The sequence below is a fragment of the Panthera onca genome, chromosome D1 (assembly GCF_046562875.1).
Source record: "Panthera onca isolate mPanOnc1 chromosome D1, mPanOnc1 haplotype 2, whole genome shotgun sequence".
In the NCBI taxonomy this organism is placed as follows: domain Eukaryota; kingdom Metazoa; phylum Chordata; class Mammalia; order Carnivora; family Felidae; genus Panthera; species Panthera onca.
Window position 1 is genome coordinate 19,312,372 of NC_138348.1, and position 11,798 is coordinate 19,324,169.

The following is an 11,798-nucleotide window of genomic DNA, read 5'->3' on the forward strand; positions in this document are numbered from 1 at the left end:
GCTGTGTGCAGAAGATTGGACAAGAGGAGATTACTTCTTGAACCCTTTCCCATTCTAAAATACTCTGATTTTGGGTATCCTATGTTAATTTCTGACCTATGTAGTTGATTTTGGGACACAGGATTTGATCTGTGAATCTTAGGTTTCTTTGTTTCCAGTGTCCAGTAGGCTGATGTACACTGAGAGAACCACTGTTCTGTCTGCCTTGTGGGAAACCATGAGGAATAGAAATTGGAAGACTGTAAGTTTCTCAGCATCCACAATTTGTTTATAATGTCTCCCTTTGCCTCTCGACAGCTTCAGGTGGAAGAATGATTCCAGAAACATTAGTCTCCCCATCCTTTCTTTAAAAATATAGGGGTACCTGGGTGTCAGTTGAGTGTCTGACTTCAGCTTAGGTCATGATCTTGAGGCTCATGGATTTGAGCCCTGCGTTGGGCTCTGTTCTGACAGCTCAGAGCCTGGAGCCTGCTTCAGATTCTGTGTCTCCTCTCTCTCTGCCCCTCCCCTGCTCACTCTCTCTCTCTCTCTCTTTCAAAAAAAAGAAATAAACATTAAAAATTTTTGTTTAAATAAATTTAAAATATATATTTATCTAAGAAAGAAAGCACGACTTTATATTCTCTGTTCCAGGAGCTCGAAGCCCTCAACACCCAGGAAGTTCTATTTAGTATATAACTTTTTTTCTCCATGGTTAAAGGCCATCATTTCTCCTTTCTCATCTTTCGCATCTTTGCATATGGTGGAATCCATCTCTAATGTTGGTTTTATGGAGACTTGTTCATTTTGTGGTTCTGGTAGAAAGAACTGGCATTGTTTTCTCTTATTTCATATCAACAAAGTATCACTGAGTGAGTGTGATCATCCCCATAAGCACTTGTAGTATCCTGAACATTTCCTTTGGAACCAGACTGTCTGTTCCAGTTCTGGTTCTGCTACTTACTAGGTATGTGACCTTGGACAACTTATTCAGTCCCTGTTGTCTATAGTCTCCTTGTATGTAAAATGTGATTATAATACTACCTCTCTCACAGAGTACTCCAAAGGGATAAATGAGTTCATACGTGCGAGGAGCTTAGAATAGTATCTGGCACATACATGCTCAATAAGTGTTGTCTATTATTATCCTTACTTAGAGATGTAAGACTTAGCCATTGTCCTCAAAGAACCCAGACTCCAGTGAGGAAAATGGCACTGACCACACTGGGGTATAGCTGTTCTCTAGGCTAAGATGGTGAGGGGATACAAACGGCTTAGGAATACAGGGAGAAAAAGTTACAAGGAGGTAGATTTTTATTTAAGGCAAGATATTCCTAACAATTAGAATTTATCAAAAAATTAGTTAAATAATGAGCTCCTCTGTCATAAGAAGCATTCAGGCAAATCCTGAATACCCATCCAGATGGATGGATAGTATATGAGATTCTCCTAGAATTTGAAGAACAGACTTTGCAAATGGTTAGTCCATGGGCTGGATCTCACCTGCAAAGGTGTTCTGTTTGGGCTGCAGTGAATTATTTTAAAAGCTAAATGAGTTGCCAACAGATTAGGAGATTTCTGTTAATCTAGATTTTTGACCTTTTTGGGTTTTTGCAGAGTTGGAAGATCTGGCAATACTGAGTCTACAATCCTGCGTGTCAGTAATGGAGCTAAGCTGTGGCTGCTCCCTTAAGATAGAGCCCATTTTACAAATAGGTATGTCTTACACATTTTTCTAGGACATCTTCTCTCATTTATGGGACTCACTTGGCTCCTGTGCATTTTTTTTTTTTTTGAGAGAGAGAGAGAGAGAGTACAAGTGGGAGAGGGACAGAGGGAGAGAGAAAAATCTTAAGAGCCCAACTCAGGGCTTGATCTCATGACCATGAGATCATGACCTGCACTGAAATCAAGAGTTGGATGAATGCTTAACCACTGAGCCACCCAGGAGCCCCAGCTCCTGTGTATGTTTGAATTTACAACATCTATGGCAGAAGGTTTACATAGTGGGTGGGAGCTAGATCAAGTGATACCACCTTTAGGATGGCCTGATCCCACATGAACTCCTTCCTAATTCTAAGAGCCTGTACTTGTATTCTAGGACACAGATCTGACCCTTAGCACAGCACCATTCATTAAGCAGGCTCTGCACACCTACTCCTTGCTAAGCCCTGTGATTCATACTAGGAGCTCTAAAATACTAAACTATACTTCAAGGGGTCCTATATTAAATACTGAAAGGAAAACATTTGTTTCCTTTATTCACTATTCACTGAATACTTCCTACACCAAATGTGTGTGTGTGTGTGTGTGTGTGTGTGTGTGTGTGTGTGTGTGGCGGGGGTTCCCCAGCAAGCAATTCTTCACCTTTCCAGACACCAGCTGGGTATCCCACAATATAGCTCGGTTCTGACACCGACTCTTGTAGTTAGCACTGATCCCACAGGTGAAGGGCTGAGTCCCATAAGACCACCCCACCCCCCATTTTCAAAGGGCAATTGCATGTCCAGGTTGTCACGTGTGTTATGATCTTCTAGCTATAAATCAGAAGTTCCGCATCCCTTTCCTTATGTTTGATAACTTGCTAGAATGGCTCACAAAGCTCAGGAAAACAGTACACTTACTAGATAATTGGTTTGTTATAGAAGGATAGATGATGTAGGAAGAGCCGGGTGAAGGAGCTGCACAAGGCAAGGTGTGTAGCTGTGCTGCTCTTCAGCACCTCCATGTGGTCAGCAACCCGGAAGCTCCTGGACCCCATACTTTCGGGATTTTTATGGCGGCTTCATTACAGGGGCATGGTGGATTAAATCGTTGGCCACAGGTGATTAACTCCAACTCCAATCTCTCCAAACTCTCTTGAAGTCAGGTCAGGGGCTGAAAGTCCCAACCTTTGGAATATAAGGTTGGTCCCCCTGGCAACCAGTCCTCCACCAGAGGGACTTTCCCAAAGTCATCTCATTAACAAGCTCAGGTGTGGTTAAAGGGGCCTATTGTGAATAAAGACATTCCTTTTACATTTGTTCTTTTATCACTTAGGAAATTCCAGGGGTTTTAGGAGCTCTGTGCCAAAACTTCAAACATATATCTCTTAACGTAAATCACACTATCACACATATATTCGAATTTTTGTAAAATACACATAGCAAAATTTATCATTTTAACCATTTTTAAGTGTACAATTCAGTGGCATTAAGAACATTTACAATGTTGTGCAACCATCACCACTATCCATTTCCAAAACTTTTTCATCCCAAAGTCTTCACCCGTTAAATTTTCTTAACATTTATGTATTTGTGTGTGTGTGTGTGTGTGTGTGTGTGTGTGTGTGTGAGAGAGAGAGAGAGAGAGAGAGAGAGAGATTGCAAGCTGGGGGGGGGGGCACAGGGAGAGGGAGACACAGAATCCGAAGCAGGCTCCCGGCTCTGAGCTGTCAGCACAGAGCCCGATGTGGGGCTCAAACCCACGAACTGCGAGATCATGACTTGAGCCGAAGTCAGAGTGAGCCACCCAGGCGGCCCAAGTCTTTACTCATTCAACAATAACTCTGCATTCCTCCCTCCCCCTCAGCCCCTGATACCCTCCATGCTACTTTCTGTTTCTATGAATTTTTTATTCCAGGAACTTCACATAAGACAAACCATATACGCTGTCCTTTTGTGTTGGACTTGCTTCATTTAGCATAATGTCTTCAGGGTGCATCCACGTTGTGGCATTTAGCAGAATTGTATCCCTTTCTATAGCTAAATAATATGTAATTGTACCGGTATACATTTTGTTTATCCATTCATGTGTTGATGGACACTTGGGTTACTCCCAGCTTTTGGCTACCATGGATGACGCCACTGTGAACATTGGTGCAGCAATGTCTGTTGGAATCCCTGCTTTCCATTCTTTGGGGGTGTCTACGATCCTGTTATATTTTAATTCCAGTTAAACAGTAAACGTCCAGCTCTTTCTTCTCATTGTTCCATAAGGCAATGAAGAAATAGGTACTTCCGTTTTACAGATGCAGAAACTGAGCAGGAGCTCAGGACTGGGAACTAGAACACAAGCTCCATCCCTGGTGTGTAGCCTTTCACACTAGACTAACACCCCCCAGGACAAGGGCCGTGTCTGTTAACCACTGATGTATCCCCAGGACAAGTGACTAGGACGCAGCCAATGGGTTTGGAAAGAATAAATGAATCTTTTTTGTGCTTTTCCCACTAACAAAGTCTCTAGAAGTTCCCCGTGTCTAGGACGTGTAGTCTTCTCCTTTCCCTGATCTCCCTATGAAGACACTCCCCCATCCCAGGGACTTGGACAAAAAAGCCTGTCCCCATCCATGTCTCAAATGATGACAACTTCAGCTTCAGTGCTGCCGGAGAAAGGTGGCTTTCCAGAGTGCTCTGTCCACAGTTCCAGGAGTGCAACTTTGCCTCCATCCCGCCGGTGGCTTCATTTGAGCCCCACCCCTGAGTCCGCTGCAATGCTGGGCTCAACTGGGTCCTGGCTGGTGTAGGAAACCCACTGGGGGTGCCTCTGGCATGGGCGGGGTGGGGGTGGGGGTTGGACGCCTTAGAGCCCGGTTTTGTCAGAGGTTTTCCAGGCTGCTGCATGATTGCGGGTCCTCCTATCCCACAGTGCGCTCTTGGGATTCGGGACCGTCAGCCTAAATTCCCTTTTGTTTAAAAATGGAGACAAATGCAATCTTAATGGGGTGATAAGCAAGCTGCTCTCGGTAAACGGCTTGGGCGGCTTGGCATTTGCTTTATAAAATGGGGGCTCCAAAAGGATTCCCCGCTCCCTCCACCTTGGAGGAGCCTGGCCTCTGGCTCCCGGGGGGGAGGTAAGGGGTGTGGCTTACATCATCTGGGGTCCTTTGTCCACTGCTTCGTGCCTACAGCACAACAAAAGCTGTCCTTAACCGCACAAAGACGGGAGGCACGGGGCGCCCCTGACTATCTCTCGTTAAAGGAGGAGGCTGTGTAAGAAAGGAGGCAGGTGTTGGTGAGAAGCACGCGCAAGGCATCCATTTCAGGCCCCCAGAGCAGTCTGGCCTGGGGTTCAGTGTCACCAGGGATATTTCTTTGACTCTTTAGTGTAGGAGGGAGGCGCCGAGACAAAAGGTTTGGTGGGGACCGGGGGACGGGTGGGGGATGGGGTGGAGATGAGCTTGTGCAGGTTTGGCAAAATGTGGAGAACTGAATGCATCTATGTATGGCCAGACTGGAGCGCCCCCCCCCCCTCCGCGCCTCCGCCCCTCCCCTTCGGCTGGAAGGGGGCGGAGCGGCCCCCTACCCCCCCCCCCCCCCCCCCCCGCCCCGTCCCCGGGCAGCAGAGGGTTAACCCCTCCCGGCTCCCGTGGACCTCGGACCGGCTCGGGTCCGCGGTTGGGATAGAGAGCTGTTATACCCTTGTTATTTTTCCTCACGTTTTTGCTTTTCATTGTGTTTGGATTTCGGGATTTGGCTTTTTCTTTTGAACGTTTAAAATATTTAGAAGGAGAAAAAAATTCATCGCAGTGAAAGGATGGGAAGCGCCGCAGGACGGGGTTGAGGGGGGTTAGGGATTGGGGAGGAGCCATCGGAAGTCCTGGGTCAGAGGAAGGGCACTCCACTGAGCCCCAAAGACCGACACTTGGGCAGAGGGGCTTCCAGCTTTGAAGACCCATCTTCCACTAGTCTGCTATGGCAGCTGTGATTAATAGGGTCCATCATCCCGTCCCATGGGCGCTCCTCCCACCTCCCAGACACATCCTCGGTACAGCACTCCGAGCCTCTGCTGGACTGGGAGGCAAGGTGATCCCTCGGTTGAGTCCGGCATCCTTATCTTTCCTCGTCTGCTGACCCAGTGGGGAAGGGCATGAGGGAGAAGGACACAATCTCCCTGAAAGGGAAGGAAAAGAAAATGGAGATCAGGTTCCAGAAGTGAGGGAAGAAGTGGCATGGGTTACTCAATGACACTTTAGAGCTTCTTAGATGACATTTATAAGATATTTATAAAAGGAAATGTTAAAACTTGGGTAGGGAGGGCATATTCAGCCTACGGCTCTTTGGACCAGAACTTTCTGAAGTCAGCAGGCTTCATGTCAGAGCTATTAGTCTGAGGCAAAAGGTGCTGAGCACTAAGGTCAGGTGAGAGGAAGATAAGGTAGCCTGGGTGTGGCACCATGGAGCCGGAAATTGAGACAGAAATGAGGAGGCAGAGCTATTAAGCTCCAGGATCCCAGGGATGAAAAGAATGCATGAAGGTATTATCTGGAGGGACCTTGCTCCCCAGAGCAAGAATCGTGTTGGCCCACGTGCTTGAGATGGAGGCATCCGGTCAGTTTGTACACTTCAGGCCCTAGAGAGATGACTAGGGAATGGAAAATAGCTACTTCCCAATGGAACCTTGTACCTTGGAAGCCCTGGAAAGCTGCAGAAATTGAAAGGGGTGAGAAGGGGGCTCAAAAGGCAGGACCAAATAACATTTGCATCTCTCTTGCTCTGGCACGTAGTAGCTCTGATAGAGAAAACAAGCCATGGGAAATGGTGAGCTAGTGTTAAAAATCAGAACTGGATTTCCTGAACTAAGATTTACATGATAAAAATGGACTTTCTACCCAGGACAGAGTACATCTGAATGTGATCATGACAATGGTGCTTGGTGGGAAAATCTGCTACCTGATGAACATAACTTCAAACTGAAATTTGAGGGGCACTTGATGGCTCAGTCGGTTAAGTGTCAGACTCTTGGTTTTGGCTCAGGTCATGATCTCATGGTTTGTGAGTTCAAGCCTCACCTCGGGCGCCGTGCTGACAGTATGCAGTGACAGCCTGCTTGAGGTTCTCTCTCTCCCTCTCTCTCTACTACCCACCACCAAGAAATAAATAAACTTTTTAAAAATAAAACAACTGAAATTTTAGGGAAAGAGGGAGGTAAAATATCCATCTGTAATGAAAACTGGATATTGTGGAGAATAAGCTTGGCATCAGTGAAAAACAGAAAAGCAAAGAAGTCCTCAGTTAAGTAATGATGTTTACATGGTCTCAGAGGTAGGCTTCTATTAGGTTCAGCCAAACAAGAGTCAACCAAGGGGAGTGTGTCAACTATACTTCAGTGCTTCCATTAAAAAGAAAAAAAAAAGAGTCAACCAGCAGGAGACTGGAAAGTGGGAGGAGAGTGGAGTTGGGATATTTATTCTGTGACTCCATGCACTGGTTACATCCCTCTCTAATGATCACAGCTCTTGTTAGGTGGCAATTTTCAGATTCTGGTATCTACCCCTCCCTTTGCTCTTCTGGAACTTGGAATGGTAACAGGTACCCACTGTTGCTAACTCCATTCTTTGCTGGTTTCCCTTAACCCTGCCCATACCATTTAACCAGCCTCTTTATCAAACTCTCAATTGCCCCATCTGAGAGCGCCAGCCACTTCCTATGGGGACCCTGGCCAGTGTAATAGTCTAATAAGTGACATAAAGTTGAAATTGTGATGTGATGTTATTATAAGCTCAAAGCCATCACCAAGACTTGGATGAGGCTTAGGATATGAATTCTATGATGGTAGGAATGTCCTTCATCTGAATAAATTTGTCTCATTGAAATGGGCCAAGGAGTAGGACTCAGTTCATTCATTTAAAGAAATTTTTGTTGAGTATCTACTCTATGCCATTGACCACATTAGGGATTGGGGAGTCAGTGGTGGGCAAAACAGACAAATGTCCAGTTCTTGTGGTGTTTTCAGTGTAGTAGAGGTGAAAGACATTAATCACATAGCCATAAATATAAACATATAGGTAGAAACTATGACAAATCCTTGGCAAGATAATTCAAGTTTCTTTGAGAGCATCTAATAGGAGGCTAATACAGGGTAACCTCCTTTGGGGAATCGACACTAAGCTTAGCCAGGCAAAGGGCAAGAAAGGGGGAGAAAAGCACTGTAAGTAGAGGAAGGAACATGTTCAAAATTCTGAGGCCAGAAAGGTTTTACAGATGTTCAGTAAATCTAGGAGAGACCTCTATAGCAAGTTGAAATTGGCTTTAAATGCAATGGGGAAGCATTAGAGAGTTTTGAGCAAGAGAGTAGCATGATTTGATGTCATAAAAGCTTGGTGGTAGTACCAAGGGGAGCACAGGTGAGATGAAAGGATGATCAGGTGATGTTGCTGTGGGATGTCCTGACTACTGGTTTGGCTGACAGTCTTGTGATACTTTCTTTGCCTAGAGAATTCTGAATCTAGCATGGGGGCAAGATGCAAACTGGGCTCATGGGCACAACCATTGGATGCCCTGTTCTGTCATAAACATTTCAGTGGATTACATTCTTGATCTGATTTTCTCTTTCAGAAAGATGAGAAAGCAATGAGGGGAGCTTTTACTTGGGACCTAATTCTGACCCACAAGGCAGAGCTTGTTGGTAAGGTGGAAGTATCTAGAGGAAAGGGGGAAGTTCTTGAAAGAGACATGTGACTTTAGTGTGTGTGTGTGTGTGTGTGTGTGTGTGTGTGTGTGAAAGAGAGAGAGAGAGATAGTAAGAGAGACAGATATGCTAGAAAAGCGAACCTTCAGAAAGAAGACTTCAGAAAGAAAACAACTTATGGCTAGAGATTCAAAGAAATAAAGGCTTAAAAGGCACAGGAAATTCTACTGCATGAGTTTTCTGGGGTTTCCATAATGAAGTACCACACATTGGTGGCTTAAGTGAAAGAAATTAATTATCTCACAGTTCTGAGGCCAGAAGCTCAAAATCAAGGGGTGAGCTGTGAGGGAGAATCTGACCCAGGCCTCCCTGCTTGGCTTGTGGATGGCCATCTTCTACCTGTGTCTCTTCATGCTGTCTTCCTTCTATTCGCATCAGTCTCTGTGTCCAAATTTTCCTTTTTTTTTTTTTTTTTTTTTTTTTTTTTTAATAAGGACACTAGTCCTATTAGATTAGGGTCCACCCTGGTGACCTTATTTCAACCTGAATATTTCTGTAAAGACCCTTTCTCCAAATAAGGTCACATTCAGAAGTAGTGAGTGTTAGGATTCCAACATACCTATTTTTAGGGGACACAATCCAATCCACAACAATTACCCGATAAAATTCAAGCAGAAATTAAACTAATTCATCTATCAAACATGACTTGGGAGCTTATTCTGTCCCAGGCACTCTGCTAAGTATGGTTTTGCTCCCAAGGGAACACTTGGGCTTGTGGTAGGACACTGGCATGTGAAAACATATCAGACAGGTTAGCAAGTCCTATGACAAATGTATTTATATCCCTGAGGTATGATATATGATATATATGATACAGTTTAATGTAAAATTAGAGGTAAGCACAGCGTATACAAAGCACAATGGTAGTAAAAAGGATGGTTGGGAAAAGTTTCTTGGAAGAGGTAACATGAGCTGAGTCACCAAGGATGACAAATAAGTGGCCCAGGTGAAGTGCAAGGTGGTTCCACACAGAGAGAAATGCATGGAGTGAGTGAATGCAGCATGTTCATGGGGGTGGGAGCATAGCTTCAGGGTCAGTGGAGGGAGATGAGGTTAGAGAAGTCAGATAATGAAGGGTCTTAGGTCTAGGATAAAGAATGTGAACTTTATCCTGAAAACTGTGCAAGTGTGTGGGGACACCATCTAGGGGATTTAAGGAAGGGAGTGATATGATTAGATTTGGCTTTTGTGTGGAGAATGGATTGAAGCAGCTGTGAAGGAGTTGGAAGACTAGTGAGTGAGCAGAAGCAGAAATGAGACAGCGAGAGCAAGCGAGAGAGAGGGAGGGAGGAAGGAAGGGAGAGAGAGAGAGAGAGAGAGATTACACAGGGCTGGACCAGGGCAGTAGTGATGGAGAGGGGAGAAACCATCACACAGAGCACTAGGGGTAGAATTCAAATCTGTTAGTGACAACTTAATTGTGAAGGACAAGGGACAAGGGAATTTAGGATGATTCCTGGATGTCTGATTTGAGGGTCTGAGTGGACTGTGATGCCCCTCACAGGACAGGGAATTTAGTAGGAAGAATGGATGTTGGGGAAGATTAGTTCTGTTTTGGACATGTTGAGATTGAGATGTCTGTTAGACAGGTAGAAATATGGAGTAGAAAGTTACTGTATATACAATGGAAGTCAGGAGAGAGGTCTGGGTTCAAGGTATATTCCTGGGAATTGTCAGTAGTTGAAGTCATGCACTAGGATGACGTTACCTAGCATGAACCTTTAGAATGGAAAGAAATGTAGGGCTCAGGGACAAAAACTTTTGGAAAAGAGCATTCCACATGTCCATAAAATGAGGAGCCCCCAAAGGAGATGGTGAAAGACCAACCAGATGATCCTGGAGAAAAGTGCAATGAATGTGTCCTCACAATATCATAGAGGAGAAAGTTAAGATTGGCAGATGCCCCTGAGAGATCAGGAAATAAAACAAAGGAAAAGGATCCACTGGATTAGGCTATTTGGTGACCATTGGTTACTTCACTGAGGTTAATTTCAGTGGAATGAGGACAATAAAGGCTAAGTGGCTTGGAGAGGAGTGAACAAAAGGGGAGAAAGTGGAGATGAATAGTGTAGATAATTCTCTTAGAAAGCTTGGCAGTGAAGGGAGGGAGACCTTAGCTAGAGGGTCATGGGAGACTGGGAGTTGTTGGGGGTTCTTCTCCATGAGAAAGGCTTGGCAGTGTCTACCATGAATGAACAGAGTAACAAGAGGGACAGGTCAAAGGTACAGGAGGGAAGAAGATTTCTGGAGATGAAAAGGATGGAATTCACAGAAAAAGCAAATGGGTTATCCTTGTAGGAAAGACATCATGAAGGTATGGTGGGTCCAGGAACCATAGAAGGATAGGCAGGAAGTTGAGAAATTCCTCAATAATATTGTCTATGTTTTTCTCCCCTCAAATGTAAGAGGTGATTCACCTCTGGGGAATGAAATGGGAAGTGGTTGGATAGTAGAGATGAAAACTGATGAGGGGAAGAAAAACTTGAAAAGGGGGCATATAAAAAAAGGTGGGGGGATCATATCAGAGTGCAGCTGCAGCTAACAAAATCCATTGCAGCTCTCTTAAGGAGAAAGGGATTTCATAATGTGAATTTGGTGCTTACAAAATCACAGGAAGGACTGGAAGGCCAAACCCTAATTTGAGACTCCAGGAATGAACCCCAGGCTTCTCATCACTGACCTTCCAGAGAACTTGCCACCTCTACAGCAGTCAAGAACTTGAGGAGTCCGGAAGCCACTGCTACCAGTTGAACCAATGTTGAATCAAGAAACACGCTCTTCAGCTGTGATAAAGGAATCAGGAAGTTGAGACTGAAACTTTGGTTACAAACTCGACATTCACTGAATGTTTCTCATTGACAGGACCTGTGTCACGCTCTAAACTAGTGAAAGCGATTCTGGGAAGTTTTTGGGTTTTCATTCTCAGCAGTCTAGGAGTGCACACCTTTATTCCCACTCTTAAATTCTAATAAAAAAAAAAAAAAAACAGCAACACCATCATGCTCCTGCCCAATATAACCATCCCTTCATACAAACAATCCACTCATCCATCCATCTTTTTTTGTTGTTGTTAAAATCAGACATGCTGAATATACAATTACAGATTTTGACAAAGCTGATTAGTAGCCACAGACTTTCATCCTTGAATAATAGATAATTGCCAAGAATCTCCCATTCAATCTTGAATATAGAAACAGCCTAGTAGCTATTTACCTCGCTATGTTTTAAGGCAGGGCACTAAAATTTACAATGCTGTTTTACACATACAACTTCATTTGATTATCACATCATTTGGTGAACTGGACATACATAGGGGCTACTGTTTTCATTTTATAGTTGAGATAAAAGTCTCGATTCGTACTGCATTCTAT

General features: G+C 44.4%; 1 long non-coding RNA gene across 1 annotated transcript; it reads left to right on the forward strand.

Annotated features, from left to right (window-relative positions):
* The first annotated feature begins 4,966 nt into the window (after positions 1-4,966).
* On the forward strand, positions 4,967-11,236 carry LOC132662476 (uncharacterized). Its single transcript, XR_009602602.2, has 3 exons — positions 4,967-5,090; positions 8,295-8,364; positions 11,041-11,236. It is a non-coding gene; the product is annotated as an uncharacterized LOC132662476 (long non-coding RNA).
* The last annotated feature ends 562 nt before the right edge of the window (positions 11,237-11,798 follow it).